General features: G+C 50.9%; 1 protein-coding gene across 1 annotated transcript in view; it reads left to right on the plus strand.

Annotated features, from left to right (window-relative positions):
- The window catches only part of LOC131205865 (heterogeneous nuclear ribonucleoprotein L), a 99733-nt gene that overhangs the window by 80153 nt on the left and 5905 nt on the right, over positions 1-13675 (plus strand). The gene's annotated exons all lie outside the window — the stretch shown is intronic.

Below are 13675 nucleotides of genomic sequence, written 5' to 3' on the forward strand. Positions count from 1 at the left end.
GTTTCCACAAATCGTTCGCCGATTAGAGAGAGAGACCGATTGCCGTGGGGCCCGGACTGGCCACCGGCGTGGGTGTTGCTGCGTGTGAAAGTTGCCTGACGGGCGGGAGCAACACGTTCTTTGGGCTGGGTTCCGAAAACTGGTTCCGATTTTTTGCGCTGGGCGTTGGACCGACTTGATGTGGTGAATGGAAGGCCGGCGCCCAGAAGGGAACCAGTTCTCTAGCCTAACTAACCGGAGCGGAGGGTTACGGAAATCGGTTCAGGCTGTGGGCGATTCCAGTGGCCACCTTTCGTTCGTGGCGTAATCGTGGTGGTTTAGATTGGAAACTGGGCCTCATAAATCTGCGGGGCCTAGTAATTTATTATTTTTTATTCGATTTCTATGCTAATAAACACCTCTCGCGTGGCTGAGTGGCTGTGTTTGGTTCCCTTTAGAAAGTGTGGCGCCGTGTGCCTGTTCGTCTGGCCAAGGTGGAGCCCTGTATTAAGGTTCATTTTTAGTAACATTTTTAAGAAAATTTTCAACGATCGAATAACAATTGGCATACATTTTTAGGGAGTTATTCAGAAGAAAACGGAGAAGAATTAAGGAGGTCCGAAGAAGGTCCACTTTAACACCCGAATGCACTTCGAATCTTCGCCCCGAGACAGCAGTGCACCGCACCGGGTTTTGAAAGGACCTTTGCCAAACCAAGCGTAATTCAATAGATGTCACCCTTCGTTGTCCGTGGCCCAGGCCTGCCTTGGTGTCAGGCCGCTGTCAATCAAAACGGAATCGGACGCGAAAAAAGCGGGGCCCCGTGCCGGAAGCGTTTTGCCCCTGGGCACACGGTGCTGACGACGACGATGACGATGATGATGGAGATGGAAATGATTGAATTATAAAGCTCGACTGAACGGACGCACCAACCTCGTTAGAGCAGAGAGAGAGAGAGAGAGCACGCAACGAACGTCATCTGTGAGTGCCCGTTGGCCGGTCCGAATCCTCGGTCGCGCAGGATCGGCCGCGCGCAGGTGAACAAGCTGCTGTCAATCAGGCGGCGACCAGGGCGGAAAATGACCAACGACTACGACGACATTGACGAGTTTAGAGGCAGGCAGGTCTCTATTGTTGTGGGGACGCCCTCAGTTGCAGTGCGGTGTCGATTGTTCTCGTCGTCGTGGCCCCTAGTGGTTCCGATGTGCGGCCCGGTTCGGGAAAATGGTAGTGCACGTGGTGGCATTTTGACAATCTAATTAACACATTAATTTCCTGCGTCAGGGGCCAAACAAAGTGCCAGTCGGTGTCGATTTTAGTTATAATCCTAATCCACACATAGTCCTATGATGATGATGATGATGATGGTGCCGATTATAATCCCGAGATTGATTATTCATTAGGCCGTTTCCGGTCCCACGTTTTCCGGGAGAGCTTTTTTTTTGCAAGCCGCCCGCCAACCGATCCGTTTCGATCTGCTGCTGGCGCTGGCGGCGCTCGATAAATTATGCAAACAATTGCACTTCGCCGATTGGTTCGCCGGTTTATCTAAATTCGACACCGTTACGTTGATTTGTTTTAAATTTGAGTTCGCTTTTTCTGTCCCCCAAACCTGGTTGAGAAGAGAGCGCAAATTAATGGCCTTTTTTGTGCACGCTTCACGCCACGTGTGCCACGTGTGCCACGTGGTCTCATTCATTCCATCGCCGTTCCATGTAGTGCGTTGTTTATGCTTGATTTAATTATCTTCTTTCGGCGACTGATCAATCATGTCCTCCCATTCAGAGTCGCGGTGGCCATAATCGGCTTTCCCGACGGACACACGCACGGACACACATACATGCGGACCCACACCAACACCAATCCGTTGCGTACGCTCGAATAATCCATCGCTTTCTCTGTCCCAGAGTCGCCCATTGTGTTCCTGCGCGCTGTGTTGGCCACCGTTTTGCTTTAATTCTTTCCGTTCGCTCATAAGTTGCGCCTTATATAACATCTGTGCCATATTTAATCGATTCCCATTCCGAGTTTAAGTAGCATATTCTCTCGCTTCCTCTCTGCCGTGCCGTGTCTGTTAAATGTCGAACTTATCGTTTACCTCTTTTCTTCTTCCATTCTCTACTTTCAGGTAAGTACCTTTCACCATCACAAACACCCTACAACGAGTATTCTCAACCTACTCAAGGAATCCGCTCAAGTAAGTAATGCAGTTCTTACGGAGTTGCCAGTTCCTGCCCCACAGTCCGTCCTACTCATCGCCTCATTCCCTCGCCAGAATCGCTCTTTTTCGAATCCGACGGCTGGCTCCGGGGAGTCCATTTGAAGAATATGAATATTAATCGGCACCCGTTTCAGGTGATGATTTACCCCTGGGTCCGGCCCCGATTGGAAGGGTGCTCAAAATTCAGGCCAATCCTTGGTGAAGTTTTCGAGCAACGGATTTATCTGATCGATCCGGGAAAACTCGAAAGAGAACCCGTTCGGGTGTCGGCTCGCTATCGTCTTGGAAAGTAGTGACGCGCATAACGACCCGGCCACCGGCCCGATCTTCGGCTCCAACGTGGTGGAAATGTTGGAAAAGTTAAACGCGTTTGGCCTTCGCTTGTTCGCTTGGCACGGCGCTCGAGGATGATGCACCGCAGATGCACCGGATGTAGGGCACCGTCCCCCCTTAGAGCTGGGGGCAATTATTTTTCCGTTCGATTACACCGTCCGGAAACCCTGGTGCGGGCCGGCGGCATCGTGTGTGATAAGAAGCACCAAGTTCCGGTCGGTCGGTTCGGGTTTTTGTGGTGTGGCTTTTCACACTTTACTCACACGGAAGTGTCCAGTCTAGTGAGCTCTGTCGCCTGTTGCCTAATCTTTTTATCTTACCAGTTCCTTACTGTGGTGTGGTTTTTGGTAAAAAGCGAACAAGTGGTTCAGGAACGCGAGTGCCCGGAAATGGTCAAAGTTGCGGTTCGGCCAGCAGCAGTTTTGTGACAAAGATAACGGACTGGCCAACCGAGTTCGAAACTTACGGAGGACTTCCGACTTCGAGTGTGGCTATTGGCTTCGAATTCGGACCATGAAACCCGCCGGAAAAGGATTTAGTTATCGCCGATTCGGACTTCTCGCGCCGATTTGACACCCGTCATACGTCGTATCAATCCATTCCTTTTGAAAGTTTCCGGCGAAGGATTTTCAAATTTACGGCGATCATTACGGACACAAGGATCGTAAAACAAGTGCCGGCCCACGGACGACGACGACCATACGAGAGCCACCGGTCCACGGTTTGTGTCACACAAACATTGGGCGAGCTGCGATAAGTTTTGAAATGAGAAAAGTTTCTCCACCGTACCGGAACGTCTCGAGTTCCCGGTACCGAGATCGAACTTGGATGGATGAGGGACTTTTGGGAAAATATAATTGACCACTTCTCGCAGTGCGCCGCCATCTCGAATCCATCATCATTTTGGTGGATCAACCAAGGCCGAGGTTTTGAAATGTGCCCCACCCGAAGAGTGTCCCGAAAGCGATCCCCTCTTTCCCGGACGCTCATTAATGAACCCCTCGGTGAAATTGAAACGTAATCAAGAATAACATACGAGACTCTCCTTGCCCGGCCACCGGTGAAAGATTGGAAAATATTTTTTTAAGAAGAACTTTCCTTTCGAGCCCTGCGAAGCCGAAGAAGATTATATTCGTGTGGTGGTGGCCGCCGGGGGTGGGTACGATGCGTGTCCATTTCGGACGTATATCCGATTACTTTTCCGTTTCAAAATATTTTCCCAGGGAAAGAACACACCGTGGAAGGGCGAGCAGGAGCAACCGCACGGTGCCGTGGTGGCCACCACGAAATTGAATGATCGAAATATATATTGGTCAAAGGCCGGGGAGGAGGGAGGGGGCCTTATACACCGCTGCCACCACCCACGGCCGCGCCATCGAAAATTTATGATGAAAGAAATCAAACAGCAAAAGCTCCATCATTTGCCACATCAAGCCGGGCCGAGCCGAACCGTAAAAGCGATAACAAATCAAATGCCCGGGCCATGGGGTGGGTTTTATTATTGATTTCTTGCGATACCGGCGGACCAGACGGACCGCGCGCTTGTGTGTTTCTCCGCCGGCGAGGATGATGAAAGATTATCTTCTTCGAGACGGCGGCCAACATATTCCTTCGATGCCTTATTGCTTCCCCCATGCTGCCGTGCTGCCGTGTGGGCCGTGGCATAAAAAGCGTTGGAAGCACACATAAAACCATTGGAAGCGCGCCGTGCTGCTTCTCATTTTGGTGGGCCCATCGATGATCCGTCGATCCGAGCACCCAAAACCCGCGTAATCGTCGCTTATCGGTACCGGGAATGGGGATGATGAGTGTGATAAATATGATAGATCCGTTCCATATTTCCCCGCGGATGGCCACGAGGGCAATAGCATGGCTCCGGATTTACTCTCTCGCTGCGGGCTGCTGAATTCGATGCATATTGAAGTGTTGCTTTTAATGTGCGCCAGCCAGCGCCAAAGTGGTAGCCGTACTTTCCGTATGTAATCCAATCCCGAACTAATCTAATCAGGCCCTGGACAGGCTGGTATTTGTTTCTAAATTGATATTTATCCTCTTCCTGGCACACTGAGCCGGATGCTGTAGATACCGGTGCAGGAAGTCGGGACAAATTCTATTTAAAAACGAGGGGGAACGAGTCGGTTGTCGGTTGTTGTTTCTATCGACTTCCGGAAGTAATGTTTACCGGACACACGACACCCATTATGCAAAACCAAGCCGGCCCCGGCATCCGGAAGAATGTTCCGGAATGCACCCATTTTTGTGTGAGATTATCCAATCTCCTCGGATTGCTGGCAGTTGGACACAGAGCGCCCGATCCATCTGTAGGGCTCTCGGTCGGAGCAACTCAGCACGGTTGGGCAACATCTTCCGGTTGGCTGCACAACGCTCCTGTCCGGTTACATTTTTAGACGAGTCACTGTCCTTCGGTTCGGACAGAGAAGAGCGTAGTGCGAACGAGCATATTACGTGTTGTGTTATTGAATATTTTATTGATTTGTTGTTGGCGCAAGTCCTGTTGCTCCGAACCGAAAGGAACCGATGTTACGATGTGAGGGAACCTTGTGCCGTGTGTCCCTTTTTGCATTGACTTTTCGCATCGGTACTCCCGGCTCGGGAATAGAGCACAATTGATCACACCAGATTGTCGAGGAATGTGTCTTGTACTTGGATGTCTCCCTTAAGGTGGACAATCGCCAGCATCGGACACCCCGGAACATTGGATTATGCATTATTGTGTGCATTTACATAAAACGCTGTTGTCGATAGCACTTTTTCCTCCATTTAAATGCACCTTTTGATGTCCTCAAAACGGCTCCGGAGCGGTAATCCGATCCCTCTAATCGGATTATCGGGAGGTTTATTAGAATTGTAAATCGCCAAAAATGGACCTCCGAGTAATGACTCATCGAACTGAAAGCGATTAATGTGGTTGAGATTGGTTTAAAAAAAAAAAGGTTCTCGGTCGTTTTCTGTCTCTCTAAATTGGTCAATAATTACTCATCACGGATGTGAGTGTTCCAGCTGCTCCGATCGCGTTCCTAGCGCGCATCGGTGACGTCCGCACTTCAACACACAGCTGCGGCCGGTTGGCGTGAAACATAAATATCCTCAACCACGGCACACGTGCTCTGGCGCGCTCTGTAGGCCGGCCGCGGAACGCGCAACCACACAGCGTGACCGGTCCAAACCTGCCATCAGCGCGTCCTCGTCACCTTAGAGGCGGTGGCGGCGGCTAATTAGTGCAAAAATTGTGTCCAGTAATCTGCTGCTCTTTCGCCGCGACCGACCGCTTTCGGTCGGTTACGCGATCCATCATATTCTCACGGACGACGATGGAGACGCCTGGTGCTTGACTGCGTCACCGTCATTTCTAATGGAATTTCGAATTCAGTCGGCCAAGTTTTGGGTCGAAGCATAACAATCACACTTATCTGATGCTTTCCCAGCCCAGGCGATGGCCCCGTGCGATACTTTGTGTTTTAACCTCTCCCGATCTCGACACTTCGACTCCAATCCAAATCCAAATGTTTTTCTTTCATTACCGAGCCGAGTAAACAACGGCCAAGACACTGGGCCGGGCTCTTGAAAAGTTCCTGTGAAGGGTTCTTCGAAGAGGCATTCATTCATTCGCCTGTCAGGGCCCGGTGACAGCAGACGCGCTCAGCCGGCAAGTCGGCCGCCCCGAACGCAGGGTGCAAATTTGTAATCGCGAATAATTAATCTTTTCCGCAAAGAGATGTGTGTCCGAGAGACGTGAAACCCCCGGGCCCCGGGTGTGACATTGTTGCCAAGTGTTCCGTTCCTCCGAGTTTCGAGAGTGTCTCCAAAGTCACCGCGTTTTGACGTTTCGCTACGCTTCGGTGATAATTAATCAAATCGAGTGAATGAAACCCGGTTGACAGATGGTTGCGGCGGTGAGTGTATCACATTACACGACGGTATTCCGTGGGAGTTCCGTTCCCCGATTACTTGGGGACGTGCTGTAGAGTTCCGTGCAATTACACGGGCCCACCATTTATTAGCATCATTCACCGAAATCCACCTCCAATCGAATGGTTAAAACTTCACTTCACCCGAGGGCAAGATTTATGTTGCTGCCAACGGCCACCGCCAGAGTGGTTCCGAAGGTCATTGGAAAACGGAAATTCAGTTAATTGATTAACCGCAAGGCAACTTTCGACAGGGATTCTTCGGCAACTCGTCCATTTCTTCGGTCCGCTTTGGGGCCATCTGGGAAATGGGAAGATATGCTTTTTTATGTTCTGGACCACAGGAAACACACAAATTTTAATCACATTCCGGCTCGTAAATTGGTTCGACCCACTAACTTCCAGTATCTTTAGTAGGGAAGTCCAGCCCACCAGAGTGGCCACCAGCAGCACCTGTTTGCGCGTCGCATGCAAAGCAAACAAGGGCTAACCTGTTGTAGGGCAACTGCGTGTAACGGTCGGAATTTTCACAGGCAATTGGCCCCGGGAATCGTAACAGCTGCGCGGTTTCGATTTTGACGAGCCCGCGCCCAATCAGTACGCGTTCCAAGTCGATTTTCATGGTCTTGGACTTCTTCACCGGAACTCGGAACGAAATAATTCAATCAAATGCTGCAAGGCTTCACAGATTGTTTTCTCCCGGGGTTTTCCCGGGCGCCGGCGGCGTGTGCAGGATTTCTTTTCGTTTTTTTGCCCCGTGCTGTCGAAGCAAATTGAGCACGGAACGGGGGCCTTCCTATTTTTCTACCTTATTCTCGATGCTGCTGTGCGTTTTTGTGCCCCGCGCCGGCAATCGATCGCGCTTGTTATGTTTTATGTTTCAGTCGCCGCCGGAATTTATCTACTTTTATTTGTGCACATGAAGTTCTGTCCTTATCTGCCGGGGTTCGGCTTGGCTTTTTCCAACAGCAGCACACATCAGGCATAATCAGCATGATGAACGAAAACAGTGGCGGGCACCACCACCCGGGAGGCGCACTCCAATCAGTTGAGGATAGCGCACCTGCTCCACGGCTGCTAGGCACGCGCAAATTCTTCAGAAAATAGATCCGCCCAACGGCAGCTAACATTGTGTTTCGGGCGGTCTCTCTCTAGCTATGTAAATGTAGCCCAATATAATCATACAATCTCATGATAAGTGCTTCATATTCGTTCGAGACGATGCACACACGCTGGCGGCATCGTGCGGAGCATAAATTTGCGGAGCAGCATCGCCGACACCGCCAAGAAGCACTTTTCTGCACACGCGGCGTAAGTTCAGTGCTGCAGCAGGTATCCTCGCTTATCGCTTACCCCAAGCACGGCTCTCCAGCACTTGGATTTTCTTCTCGCTTTTTGCGCTGCTTATCAGAGACCGACGTGCGCTGGAAGTTGTCGAAAGTAAGTGGGTCAATCTGTGTGCCTCGTGGAGGTTGGTCCCCACTTAATGGAAGCCGCCCAAGAAGAAGGAGGTCTGTTTTCACTTTCGCTGCTCGCTGCTGTTTCGGGGGCCGGATTGCTTTGGCCGGCCTGCTGCTCCCGGTTAATGTTCGGGTGTCCCCCTAATGGTTGACAATTGTCGTTGACGGTTCCGTGGCGTGGTTGAGCAGGAGAGCAGGATGTGCGTTGTCATTTTGCTAGTGTAGGTCTCCGAGGAGGAGGGGCCCTAACATTAGCCATTACAATCGGTTCGTTTCGGGGGACTTTTTTTTGCGGGCCACTGGAATCATTCAACTTGTTTCTGATGAAGCTGTTTGATGGTAATGATAATGTGAGATGGAGCCGTCGACGGGCGTTCCCTAGAAATGACCCCGGGAACAACGGCCACCTTAATGTGGTCCAATAATGTTCCTCATTTGTTTGGGGGGGGTTCCTTAAAATGATTAAAGGTTTGCTGGGGGGCCACCTTCAATAAATCAATCGTGTGAAATCGTGTTTCTGGGCGGCGGTTCCTCCTCACGTTGCTGAAATATGATCCTCGCACCCCGGTCGGATGACGAACTCTCTCCCATCACAACTCGTCACACTGCACACAACACCGGCCGGTGGCAAATTTGCATCCATCAACCCGGCACGGCGGCGACACGACCGACAACCGACAACCGTCACGGGTCCGAGAGAGAGGAGTCCCAAAGGCTATTTCTATCCGCGTCTGTGTCGCTCACTTAACAAACGACGCCGGCCGAGAATGGCAAAGTTTAATTCATATTTCATGCAGCGGACATGTTTATTTATATGAATTTAATCTGATGAACCGTGTGCTTGCTGTGTACAGCGAGAGAGATGCACTGCTGCTGCTGCTGCTGCAACCCGGTTCAGTTCCCTTTCTCTCACTCTTTCTCGCGGTGTTCGCCAAAAACCCTCACATATATTTTATTCTGATTTATGAACATTATCTGACGGATTATGATGTCGTTTTAATTCATCGACAAAGCATGCCCCGAAAGCAGCAAACCGCCGCCGCTGCCGCCATGTCGCATGTTTTTGCTGCCAAACCGTTTTAATGGAGATCCGTTCGACAGGGACCACCGGCACCACCGGCACAGATCAAGTTGAGCACTTACCCACACGGAGTGCTGGAAAAACACGGCCGCTCTGATGGTGAAAATACATATTTTCACAACTTGATTGATGGCGCACAGCGAGCGACCGCGCCTGGGAACGGTTCGGTGTGTTCGATGGACTCCCAAGCCAGCCCGATGCTCTAATCTCGAGAGCAATCGAGCAGAGCGATGCCAGAGCGAAATGGTTCTTCTTTCGATGAGACCGGCAAGCCCCGGAGTCTGTCTTTAATGGCTTTAATCCTGTTTATGGGGCTTTTTTATCAGTTTTCTTACACAAATCGTTGTGCGGCGGCCACCCTGAAGCAGGAGGTTCTTGGTGTGTTAATTCACATTTGGTCGGCTCCATTCTTCTCATCAACTGAGCGCGGCTTCTGTCAAATAGCTTCCCATGTCTACTTTGATCAGCCACCACCACCGCCCCATTATTTGCCACCGTTACTTTGATGACTTTCCCGAGCGAGAGCTAAAGTTTCTGAGTTGTGTTTCAGCAAAAAAAGTACGAGACGAGGGTCAGCGGCCACGGAGAAACTTTTCGCAACCACGACCGACCGACCCGGCTGCAATTTAGAATACAATTTGCACAAAATTTTACCTGTGTCCCTGTGGGTGGGTGAGTTTTGGGGGACATTTTGAAAAAAAAAACACGGAACCGGAACTCGGGTTTAATAAACTCCGGGGAAAACTTCTTCACACCCCATTTCTCGGTATCCGTGTGACGCGCGCGAAGATAAACTTTTGTAGGCCGTGGCGCTTTGTCACCCACTGGAGGGAAACGGGGAAGGACCCGCTGCTGGGGTTCCTGACAGATAAAACTAAGTTAAAATGAGGCTTTCTTTCCGAACCCGAAACCGACGGCCGGCCGGCCTCGGGTCCAGTGTGCAGGTGTTGTAACGTACTTTATGACCATTTTATCACGTTTCGGGCGAGGTGGATCCACGAGATTTGTGTATCAGATTTCCGCGGGCTCAAAAGTCCTCGGCGCGGGGATTATCGTCCCGTAAGCCGTAAGGATGGAACTGGATGGAAAGTTTCGGACGACTTTATTAAACATGATTTGATCCCCGCGGCGAATTGCGGATCGGGAGCCGTGGCCGACGCGTTTTGCAGCGTCCTGTGCGCGTGCCAAGAATTGGGCGGGACTCTCCTGCTGCGGTACGGTAAAATTTGTCATTCATTCAATTTCGGCCGGCCAACCAAAAAGAGGGTGGCTACGGACGGAATAGTTTGGCTTAATGTACCGCCGCTCGCGAGGAGTGAAACGGCGTGGCGTAGAAAATTAATTGTCCGCTTCACGGGATCCATCACACCCTGCGCGATCCGTCTGCGGTGTGCGCCATTGGCCGACAATGCTTCGCTGGCCGTCCCTAGTCGTGTCGGCCCCAGGCTACTAGGGGAGGAGCCACTGAACCACCGAAGGATTTGAATAAAGAAATCTGTGCGAGTTGGAAAAATGTTGATTTTTCACAACTATCTGGAAGTGGAAGAAAGGAAAACTGCAGCCCTCGCGACTTGGTGGTGGTTTCCGTTTGGTTTTTATAAGCCCCAAGCACTGCCAGTTGCATTGTTCTTGGGGGGGGGCACGGTCTGTCTTTACCACAATTTATAGCCTCTCGGTGCGCTCGGTGTGTTGAATGAGAAAATTACGTACCCAGCATCCCGGTGCCCGGATCGGATCCGAGGCGCATAGCACCGGAAATGGGAAAAACAGTGGCACCGGAACGCGCTCGTTTGTGTCTGTTTTTTGTTGCGCCAATTTGCTGCTTTCGGTCAGTTCCTTTACTCTGGTGTTCCGCTGTGTTGTCGGTAGCCACCAACCAATTAATATCACGCTGAATTGTATTGAGCTCCGCTCGGTGTACGGTGTAATCCCCGCTTCCGGCCGGACTGCAAGTCAGTAATCCTGGCCACACACAGTATGGTGGCCACGACCGGGTGGCGCACATTGGAAGCACATTTGTTATCGCCGGGTACCCCGGCACCGGAAGTAACTCATGAAAACTAAACAAATCCGCGATAGAGCGCGACGGAAGTGCACAACAAATTACCGTGACCGGAACGACGGTGCAGAGGCGCAGCGAATACGGCTACAGGCGAAGCTGGTGGGGTCTTAACGGAATTTCAAACGGAATCGTAATCGTGGTCGGCCAATGAGAAGTTAAGCTATGGTTTTAGGACCCTTCTTTGGTGAAATAAGGCTTAAAGTAAGACTCTTTGCTACCGAAGCTCACTATTTATTGACCCACCTATTCCTACCCGGCATTTTAAATTGGAAACATAAACCTTGTTTTAATAGTTTTTAAATTAGGTTTTAAGTACTGCTGGTAAACTTTATTCGCTGTCGATGGCAGCGAAATTCGGAACTTTTGAACCGGAAGTCCTCCATTTTCCATTCTGTGTCGTTTTTCGTGTTCGGACTTTTCTCATACATTTTAAGCCACACACAATCGCCGCGAGGATGAAGGAGTTTCTCGCCCCGCCGCCCCATGAAACTGCGCTGACAAGTGGAACTCGTGTTCCACTTTCTGGCACACGGAGCGAGCATTATTTCATTAACACGCCGGTTGCAAATGGTCCGGTTGGGGAGCAACGAGGAGTTACGTAAATCCCATCCACTGCACTCTGGCTGGTGAGGTCTATAAATCGGTGAACCTCCGGGAAAAAAGGATTTACCCAGGCTCTCGCGGACGCCCGGATACGCGCAAGGCAGAGACCGATTGAAGATGAAAATATTCCCCGTTAAACGCACGCCAGCTTCTCATGCGCGATTATCCTTTCACCGTGGCCCCGAGTTAAACGATCGCATTATGCATCGACGCGTTCCGAGTAATATTCCCCCTTATGTCGGGGGCTCTATGCACCCTTCTGGCCGGCAGATCCTTAATCAAACTGTTGCAACGGACGTGATATTTGGACGCGGCGATAAAGGCAAGAGGGCTCTAAGCCACCCTCAGAGCCACACTCTCTCTCTCTGTGTATACGGGGAACTCAAAAGTCGTCCTTATGGCCCACGTTCGGAGCACATTTTCCTTCTTCATTGTTTCCTCCTTTCTACGGCCCAAGAGGCTCCTGCCCGCGGGTGGCTCAAGTGGCGTTCTTCGACGGGTGATGTGAAGTGGTATGTTGTCTGCTGCGCGCAAAAGGCGGTTAGCGGCGGGCGACCTCAAATAATGGTCCACTCGACAGCATCTTGTGACATTTATTATACTCTCTCGCTCTCTCTCCGGGGCGCGGGCTTTTATCAATTCCATTCTCGATAAAACGCCATTCAATCAACGACGGAATGTCCTTTCGCCGGACGCGCTGCGGTTGTTGACTGCACCATTTTCTGCAAATAATTTTAACACCAATTCGAGAATTATTTCTTGTGCCCCCGGTAAGGCCCCAAAAAACGGGGGGTGTTCCGCCTTTCCACGGTGCATACGGCAGGACAGAACTTTTCAAGAGTCACGTATCTGGAACTCTCTTATGGCAACAGGCTTTTGATGGAATTCGCCGCAAACTGGAACACAAATTGTGCACAAACCACACACAAATGGGGACGTAGGCGAGAGACGCTGTGGACAGAGAATTAGTTGTAAACACGCTTCGCCACCACCACCGCGCCGGTGTGGCACGTGATCGGCCCCGTTTCGTAACACAGGACACTTGGGCAGCGCTCGAACTCCTTTCTCCGTGCTCTGGACTTCAATCAAACGTGATCGCAACCGTGGGCCGTGGGCCGTGGGCACTGCACTGTACGAGTTCGGGAAAGTTCGAAACTCTTCACGTTGGCACCGTGCGTGGGCACCGTCCTCATGTCCAAATTGGACTGTGGACAGTGTTCCGACTGCACTTCCGGTTGATTCGAACTCGAACTGAAATGGCAATAATGACTGATGCTTGTGCAATGAAAACTAGATGACTGAGCATGCAAGGATTGATGCAATGCACATTTGGATGTGGATTGAAAACTGACAAACTCAACAGAAAAAAACACACCGGGCCCTCGACGTGGCCCAGAGCCGTGAAGAACCACTTGAAGCACTCGAAATCGGATACCACCGCCGGGGAACGCTAGCCGGTGCCGGTGGGGGTTTCGAGTGAATTCTTTCGCAATAGCTCTCAGAATGCAACGGGATCGCCCAATTGATTGATGGATGATGGGTTGAATGATATTGTTTATCGAACGCTGGCCGTAGTTTGCAAATAAACCCTTACGGCATCTGGACTTTGCTTAATCTGAGACTGAGTAATTGATGTTTGCTTTTGACACAGTTTCTCTAAACCCGCTCCGTGTCTGAGAGCCTGAATGTGGCGGTCTTCGCCTACATCATAATTAACTATGGTTGCGCGTAGTGTCGCCTATGGGAATCGCCGTTCCCGTGGCCTCCGGGTGTCTTCTCTTCGTGCGTGTTGTCCCCCTTTCTCTGTTTGGGAGATAAATCGTTGGTTGTTCTTTTTTTCGTCGTGCTCATTAGTTTTCTAATCCATTTGTCTGCCATTTCGGTTCTTGAACGGACGAAAGGCACACCCGCTCTCTGGTCGACGTACGGTGCCGCCACTGAGAAAATGGCTATCGATTCATCTTACGCCATTCGTGCTGCTGGCGACCGACACGAATTTTGCGCTCC

The sequence above is a fragment of the Anopheles bellator genome, chromosome 1 (assembly GCF_943735745.2).
Source record: "Anopheles bellator chromosome 1, idAnoBellAS_SP24_06.2, whole genome shotgun sequence".
NCBI classification, from domain to species: Eukaryota; Metazoa; Arthropoda; class Insecta; order Diptera; family Culicidae; genus Anopheles; species Anopheles bellator.